At 34.0% G+C, this 8,614-nt stretch overlaps 1 protein-coding gene across 1 annotated transcript in view; it reads right to left on the reverse strand.

The window, feature by feature from the left end:
* The window catches only part of LOC137586739 (hornerin), a 78,493-nt gene extending 70,484 nt beyond the window's left edge, over positions 1-8,009 (reverse strand). Inside the window, exons 1-3 of the mRNA XM_068302875.1 lie at positions 7,851-8,009; positions 7,082-7,228; positions 2,177-2,375 (exon numbers count right to left, since the gene is read on the reverse strand). The gene's annotated coding sequence lies outside the window, so the exon portion shown is untranslated. The remainder of the gene's footprint in view (positions 1-2,176; positions 2,376-7,081; positions 7,229-7,850) is intronic.
* Between the last annotated feature and the right edge of the window lie 605 nt (positions 8,010-8,614).

An 8,614-nucleotide genomic window follows, 5' to 3' on the forward strand; every position in this document is an offset into this window, starting at 1 on the left:
TGTGAAAATACTCTTTCCTTTGCAACCCTGTGATTTTGGCAATCGATTTTGGAAATATATATATACTCTCTGGTCTGTTTAGTGTATGGAAAACAAGAAGAAGAGCCCAGGTTGGTCCGGTCCTCAAGACGAAGACCAAGACTCACTTCTAAACAGGTTCTGTCAGCGAACTGTGAAGAATTTTGAACCTGCGTGTGCCTCCGCCTCTACCTTTACCTTAACTTAACTCAACTCACTTCAGTTTGCTTTTCCCTGGACCCTCTGCCCCTTTCTGTGTGTGTGTGTGTGTGTGTACCTACTACTCACAAACCTGTTTCTCAATAATAAAAACTAATTTATTTACTAGTTGTAGGTACAAACAAAACAACAAACAAAAAAAAATCCAAAAAAAACCAAAAAAGGGAAAAGAGAAATAGAGGGTATACAAACATAAACCGAAATACGTATACCCTTTCACTGATATCTAACCATTAACCTACTCAATCTAAACAAAACAAGGCTTATGCTCATCTCAAGCAAAGAGTATACACGAAAATCTTGGCGACAAACCAACAAAAAGCCAAAAAAAAAAAAAGGTTCGAACTGCGTGTGTGGCTAATCAGAATCAAATTGATTTAAATTTGAATGAATATCGACTCTAGATGGGGCTAAAAAGAGAGGAAAAAAAGTAGGTATAAGCAAAGGAAAGGGGATCATTTGATGCCACTGCTGCTGCTGCTGCTTTAATGCCAGTTGAATAATGCGGCAGAAGTGGCATAGAGTGAGAGCGAGAGAGAGAGGAGCCAAAGAGATGGAAATATTTTGTTAAGTACATACCGTTAATTGTTGCACTAAATATATTTTTTTGGTTGAAAACTTTCCATTTGCATTCAACATAATAATGTAAATTTTTATTGACCAAAAACTTGCCCATTTTACATTTGAATACTAATTGAATAAGCATTCATAATCATTATGCTAAAGTGCATTCCATAAATATTGAACAGAATGAAAAACACTTTCCATCTAACAATAAATGTTACACTGAATATAATTACAATGTATTTTACATAAATCACTTAGGACCTCATGGCTCCTATTTCAATATCATCATGGATATGGAAATCTATGTATATATTGATCTCTAAGTCAATGTCAATGGTTGCTGAAATTGGCCATCATCTAAGCATTGAGCCGTTTGTTAGACTTGAACGCTAAGCAATGTTGACATCCTTTTCACGACTGAGAAGAAGAAGAAGTCCTATCCTTTCGTTTGCTAAGATAATCACCTTATAAAAAATATAATCCAAAATTGCTTGAAAATCGATTTTGAGTCGACAACTATTGCCATAACAATATCTAAATGACTATGAACTGGTACGATGGATGCCAGCCAAAGCCATTAAAAACAATGCATTCAAAGTTTTTTGAAATTGTTTTGAAAACAAGTTTTTAGTTTGTTCATTTATTTTTTGGCGTATCTATTCATTTTGATAGTTTCCATTTTTACCTTTTGAACGTTTATGCTGACTTTTGTGTTGATCTTTCCTGTACATTGAAAATTGCAGCAAACGAGGCGAATGGGCGAAACTTAACCACCGTCAATAACAAAACAAAAGCAAAACAAAGAAAAGCAGCCCAAAAGAAAAAGGAAACTTGCAATGAAACTGCAACGAGCGTGGTCTGTAAGAACAAAAAGGGAGAAAACACACACACACACACAGAGAGAAACAATACAAAAGTATCTTAAAGATACAAAACTATAACCAAGAAAAGCACCAAAAGTATAAGACAAAAAGTAATGATGAACAAGAAGACCACGACGAAGACGATGAAGAGGTAAAGGGTGGAGGAAATAAAATAAAATAAACGGTCAGACTCAAAAAGCAACGGAAGTAGCAACAAACGTGCAGATAGATAGACCAACAAAAGGGGGCGTGGTGGCTAGCAACCGAAAAAGGAGATGAAACAAGTATCCATAAGTTGGAAGCGCAAACTTTTGCGCTCACTTTTGACGGGCATGTAAGTGGCAGCGGCGGCGCCAAGGAGTGAGGGCATGAGGGGACCAAGACAGGACTCCCTTCTTCCCCCAACCCCCTTCAAAAAATGGGAGCAAACAAAAAACACTCACATCAAGGAATGCTGCCGCTTTTCGCTTGACAACAGGTGGCAAAAATCTTGGCTTTCTTCTTCTTACCTGTTTGCTTGTTTTTCTGCTTCTTTCGCTTTGCAAATTATGCTCTTCGTAGTCCTCGTCTTCGTCGTTTTGCCTTGGAACGAACAGCTGTGTGTGTGTGTGTGCGTGTGTGTGTATTATTATTATTATTATTGTAGCTATCTTTTTTGGTAGCTACAACAACAACAACAGCAAGTTTTGTTGACCAACAATAAAGTTCCTGTGGATTATACAAAACAAGCAACAACAAAATATTAAAACAAATATTGGTATTAACTTCTTGGAAAATGATTTAAATTAGTTTTAAAAATATCAAAAGTTAAAAACTACATTAAATCAAGTTTTTGCCTTTTCTTAGGAGGAGTAACATGAACGGTTGAGAGGGGGGTGGGGGGTTTTAGCTAATAAAATGCAAATCTCCCAAGAAAAACCTGTGCAACCTTTGTTTAAAGTACAATCGAGTACAATGTCCCCTATAAAGATGTTGTGTTTATGTTACTTTTATAATTTCAGAAATGAAACAATCAGGTTTCTCTATTTTTTTAAAAACAAGCTGACTGACCGTTATCACCCTTCTTTTGAACCAAGAAACTACAGAAAGGGCTAGTAAAGTTGGTAGTCTCCGCTCGCTTTCTTTCCCGATTGGCCTACCTAAGTTAGAACTGTTAAATGTTAATAATATTTATCCTAAATACTATTTGATATTTAGTAAATTTAGCTACATAAAGTTTAAACTGAACAAATGGAAATACCTTATATATATACGATTGAATTATGTCCACGAATATTGGGGCTGAGTAAGCAGTTTCTTTTTTTGATCTTTCGTTCTCTCTACATGAAAGATTCATTCAAAGAAAAACGTGAAAGAAAAACGTTTTAAAAAGAGCAAAAGAAAAAGCCAACGATGAGAAAAGGCCAAAGAATGAAATTGACAAAAAAAAAAAAAAAAGACTCAACGGAATTAAAATGCATTCGAGTAGCAGTGACAGTGACACTGCCTACAAAAAAAAAAAACCAACCAGTATAAGTAAGGGCCAAAAATGGAAAGATACGCACGACCTTAAAAAAGAAGAAAAAAACTATGGAAAAAGTTATTGTATCTTCTGCCTTTGGGCGAGGTAAGCATTTGAGGCGCCATGCGCCTACTTCTTGCCCCCACACACACACACACACACGCACACACATATCCTTTTTCTTTTTTGGATTTCGTTTCCTTTTCTCTTCTTTTTTTATTATTCTGACCCCAATCCTTACTAGGAACGGCGTTACTGTGCGGGAGGGGGGGACTACAACTGGTGACTTCCTGGACAACTTTTTTTTTTGTCTGCAAAATAAAATTGAGTGGAAACTTTCTTGCCTTCTGTCTGTGTGTGTTTCAGTCACAGTTTCCCTTTAAACAAATATAAATGGGGTATATGAATTCTGTTTAGATATATCCAACATCGAACATTGATGTCACAAGTTAACATACTAATATAATTATTAACACTGAAAGACATTAAATGTTTTGTATATTCTGTTTTTTATTTATATAAATCGAGGCTAAAAGTAATTAAATTATCACAGTTAAAACTTCAACTGATTGCAAGACCTTGCCCAATCAAAAACCACTCGATAACCTTCATTAAAATTAAATAAACCACAAAAAAAAAAAACATTTTGCAATATGGTATGGATATAGGAAATGAGTATGACTAACGGAATTCTCTTACAGGCGACCCAACATTAGGCCAAACTGGGCAGGACTTGAATTTTATAATTTACAAATTGTCCCATTTCAAATGGTCTTAATGACTCGTTAGGAGTTTGATGTATAACTAGGTTGAAAATTTAGCAAGAACACCAAAAGACTTTGCCAGATTAGTAAAGTCAGGCTCCAGTCATGGATGCTTTTAAATGATTAAACGCTGCGATTACTAATGTTGCCAGGGCTAAATGTTCTTTATATATGTACATATATATTTAGTTGTCTGTCTTGTTTCCTCTTTAGCTGTTTCTCTCTCTCTCTCTATCTGTGTGTGTTTGTGGTGCGGTTTCTTTGGCTTTTTAGCTGAAATTTCTCATATGGTTGACACTAAGCCGCATGTCATTAATAAGCCCCCGACAAAAGCAAAAGCAAAAGCATTTCTGTTTTCGTTTCGTTAATCGATTATGCTTTTTGAATTTTTGTTGTGGTTATTTTTAATGAGAATTTTTTTTTTTTTTTTTTTTTTGTCATAAAACTCAAAAGCACATCGTTTATATTCATTATTGTTTCATTCTCTTTGTAAAGGGAATGAGGGCGGGGGCGAGGGCGAGAACTCTTCTTCTCTAGATAGATATAGTATCTGTGATTCTAATTCATTACACTTACATATTTGAAAAAGTTTCTATTGTCTGGTAGATTTACATAACTTTTATAAATGGGACAAAATTGTTGTTGACTTTGACTATATTTTGGGTATAGCAGAGAAAACAAAAGACTTAACATCAGTTCAAAATTCATGACCAATTTCGGTATAAGTTACTGGCTATAACACTTTAGAACCAACACAGATATCGATTTGAAGTTAAGAAAACATATTCTTGAAGATGAAAACATATGCAAAATAGTGGTCAATCAAAACTAAAAGACTGTATCCTAGAAATATCCTTTTAAAAGCCAAAAAAAATCTCTTTGTTAACATTTACATTAATTTTTTTAAAATTTTTATTCGATTTTTTAGATTTACGTCAAAAAAAACTTTTGAAAAACCAGACACTGTGCGTCTATCGATGGTAAAAGTTTATTCCCAAAAGCCATATTGAGGTTTTTTCTCTAACTCATTCATCCCGTGCGTCGTCAAGTTGTGGCCTTTTTTTTCTCACACGCATTCCGACAGCATGACAAAACTCTTTTTCATTCATTTTTTTGTTTTTGGTTTTTTTGAGGGTGAGAGTACTTAGCCAACCATGTCAATCGCAAACAGACAAGTCAAAATCATGACCGTCTAAAACAATTTGTCTAGAAATTTTAACTCAGGTTCAAAGACAATCCAAAGGCAAAAAATGAAAATATTCGTGTTGTAATTTTCCATTTCGATTAAGAAGAACAGACCAGAGCCTAGAATAATTAAGTTAAGAGGAATAGCAAAGAAGAAAAAAAGAGTTTTTCATTTCAGTGAAAGAAAAACAAATAACATAATGGAAAAACGATTCGCCGCGTCTCTATTCGCTTTTGTCGTTGTAATTCGAAACTTTTCCTCCCGCTTGTGGCTTTTCATTGGAAAATCATATTTATTTAGATCGGATATTGCTGTAGATTTGAAACTACTTAAAAATCAATCAATTAATGGCAAACACATTAATCAAAATCAACAAATTCTAACGGAAGTTGGAAAAAAATTATACAAAATCAGACGTAAACAAAATTTTGTGAGCTCTTCCTCCCAAAAATTCGTTTTTTTTTTTTTTCTCACCTCATCATCATCCATCAACTATTTTGGTTTATTAAAAATTGGTATAAAACTGATGACAGGTTTGTTAGTGGGAAGAATTAAAAGTAAATGAATTTATAAAGTTCAAAACTTTAGGCCAATTGTTCAGCTTATTCACAAAGTCAGTAAATTTTGAAAAAATATAAAAATCTTAGCCTCAACTAAATTTTTGCTCTCCAGTTCTATGTATACAAAAAGCAAAGATTTTTTTATTAGATATTTCCAAAATATATTTTAAAGCAATCAATTTGTTAAAACTATTTCAAAGTGATAGTTAAAATAAAAGAGGACAAACAGAATTTGCCTAGAGACTGTCAGTTGGTAAAAGTTTATCTAAAATTCGCCCTAGGAAACGCTTAAAAATCCAAGGATTAACTAAAAATGTGAATCTCATGCATTTATTTTTTTTCAATCTAATTTGAAAATTTATCAATTTACAATTTCTTTCTCTAATTGTTGAGGCTAAACAGTTTGTTGTTTGGTTTTTAATTGCACAAACAACAGCATAAATATTTGATCCTAAAAGGATACATATATCCTGTATGTGTACATATGTTTATTTCCATTTACTTTAGCAGCTTAAATAAAGCTTAATTTTCTTTATATATGTAAGTGGAAATTTGTTGTAGAGTTAAGTAAAATGATTTTGAATAATTTTATTTCTCAAATTTTAATCCGGATTTGGTTTTAATTGATCCTATTCTATTTCTAAACAACAATTTTAATTTGATGATGATTTTTTGCAACTTTTTTTTAAACTTTAAAATAGATTTTGCGCTTTTAAATTAGAGTTTGAAATGCATAGAGAGAAAGAGAGACAGAGATAGATAGATAGATAGAGAGAGAGAGAGAGAGAGAGAGAGAGAGAGAATTTGAATTGAATTGAACATTTTTGCATTTTTTCTGGTTTTAGCCTTTTCTGCAAAAATAAAATAAAACGAGAAAAATGCAACCAAACCACAAAACACAAAACATAAAAAAAGAGAGAAGAGAATACATACATATGTATCTCTAACACGCTATCTCCTTTTCGCTAGCTCTCCCTCTCTACTATTCTCTCTCTCTCTCTTTTGCTTTGGCTGTTTCGCTATGCTCGATTGGCACTTGAATTTGGTGTTGCTGCTGCTGCTGCTGCGGCTCATTAACACGATGCAGCTGTAGCCAGTCGTCCCCCTTCCTCTCCCGTTCCAAACACTCGCCCTTCCCATTTACCCAGGCACTTGACAATGTCAAGCGATCCCTCTCCCCACTGTCCTTTCCCCAGGCCCAGGCTCTCTACGGCTATGCACTTCTCCCTCTCCCTTGTAAATGCTTTAGCCGCAGGTCATTAAAATGTCATGCACTTGGCGCGCTTAAAAACTAAAACCAATTTCCACATTTGAGTAGGGACACACACACACACACACATGCAAACTCATTTATATACACGTGTGTGTGTGTGTGCAATTTCGAGGCAAAAAATAATGTATACCTTTGTTTTTGTTGTTTTCTTTTTACCAATTGCAGCTGAGCTGAAGTTAAAACTGTAATTTTTTGTGTGTGTTTGTTTTTTTTTTTCGTTTCACTTTTATTTGTATTTGGAATTTATTTCTTTTTTTAGCACTTTGACTTTATTTCGCTAGATATATTAAACAATATATTAGATATTTTTATTCATTATTTTTCATTTTATTTTTATTTCTTTTCTTGCACTTTTTGCTTCACTTTGAACTGACTTTTGAAAACGAAAAAAAAATGAAGAAAAAAAAATTGCAGGCACCCGTAAATTAAACAACAACAAAAAACTAATAATTCATTTTCTTAGTTTTTTGCTTGTCTCTCTTCTCTTGAAGGGGGATTTCTGGGGCGGGGGGTTTGGGCAGGACAGCGATCGAAGTGATCTCCCCAAAAAGAGGAGCTGAGGCTATGAAGAGAAGGCGTGGGAGTTTTACAATGTGTAAATAAATACTCAAACAAACAAAAAAAACCGGTTCTTCTCACTTCTTTTTTTGTTGTTGTTTTTTTTTTTTTCCTCCTTTGCACTCACACACAAACACGCAGGGAGACACAAACACACAAACGCATGGTGAAAGGCGGCAGAGAAAGAGTGAGAGAGAGAAAGAGTGAGAGAAGGGAAGCGTTCAAAAATATTCTTCTCGTTTTTTGAAATTGTTCTGTTTTGTTTTTTAAAGTTCAAAATAACAAAAAACCAACGATCAAACACCGAAACTCAACAAAAAACCGGCTATTAAATCGCTCACCTAGGACAACCAATTAAATTCAGCCCGCTATTGTGCTTACGATTTACGATCGAAATCTCCTAAATACCGATTTCAAAATATTCTTCTCAGAAATTCTCCTTTTACGTTTCAAAACACGAAATTTCCGAGAAGCGCGACAACCGGCCGCAAAACCGCTCACTTCGGACGCAAAAACAACACTACAACAACAACAACCTGTATTTAGAGCTGTTAACAGAATACTGGTTGCTGTTAAAGTGCCCGCTGTTTTGATCCCCTATTTTAACAGCGCCATCATCAAACATACAGGACGAACCCGTTATTATTACTCCTTATTGCCGACAGATCTGGCGAATTTGAAATTTTTTATTGCTAAACTCAGATGAGCATTTGAAAACGAGAATAATGTTTGGTTGTCTGTAAATAATAACAGTTTATTTTGTATGTGGAAATATTCATTGAAAATTGTCTAAAGACTTTGTAGAATGCAAACAAAATTTCGTTTCAAATTTCTTATTGGTTGGCGTTACTGAAAATCAATTAAATTACTTTTAAAGATAATAGACTATTTAAAGCGATTCTATGATTATAGGAACTTGAATTTTTATCATCAGTTATTCCCAAATATATGGTAAAAATAAAAATGGCCAAATCTAGCGGAAAACAAGCGAAAAGGGCAGAACTTTCACTTCTTAGGTAAACTAAGTTAACAGGCCTATTTCCCATTATTTGCACTTACTGTTAACACACAGTTGCTTAACATTCCCAGTATTATTTAAATAGCA

Source organism: Drosophila tropicalis, unplaced genomic scaffold (genome assembly GCF_018151085.1).
Source record: "Drosophila tropicalis isolate 14030-0801.00 unplaced genomic scaffold, ASM1815108v1 contig_158, whole genome shotgun sequence".
In the NCBI taxonomy this organism is placed as follows: domain Eukaryota; kingdom Metazoa; phylum Arthropoda; class Insecta; order Diptera; family Drosophilidae; genus Drosophila; species Drosophila tropicalis.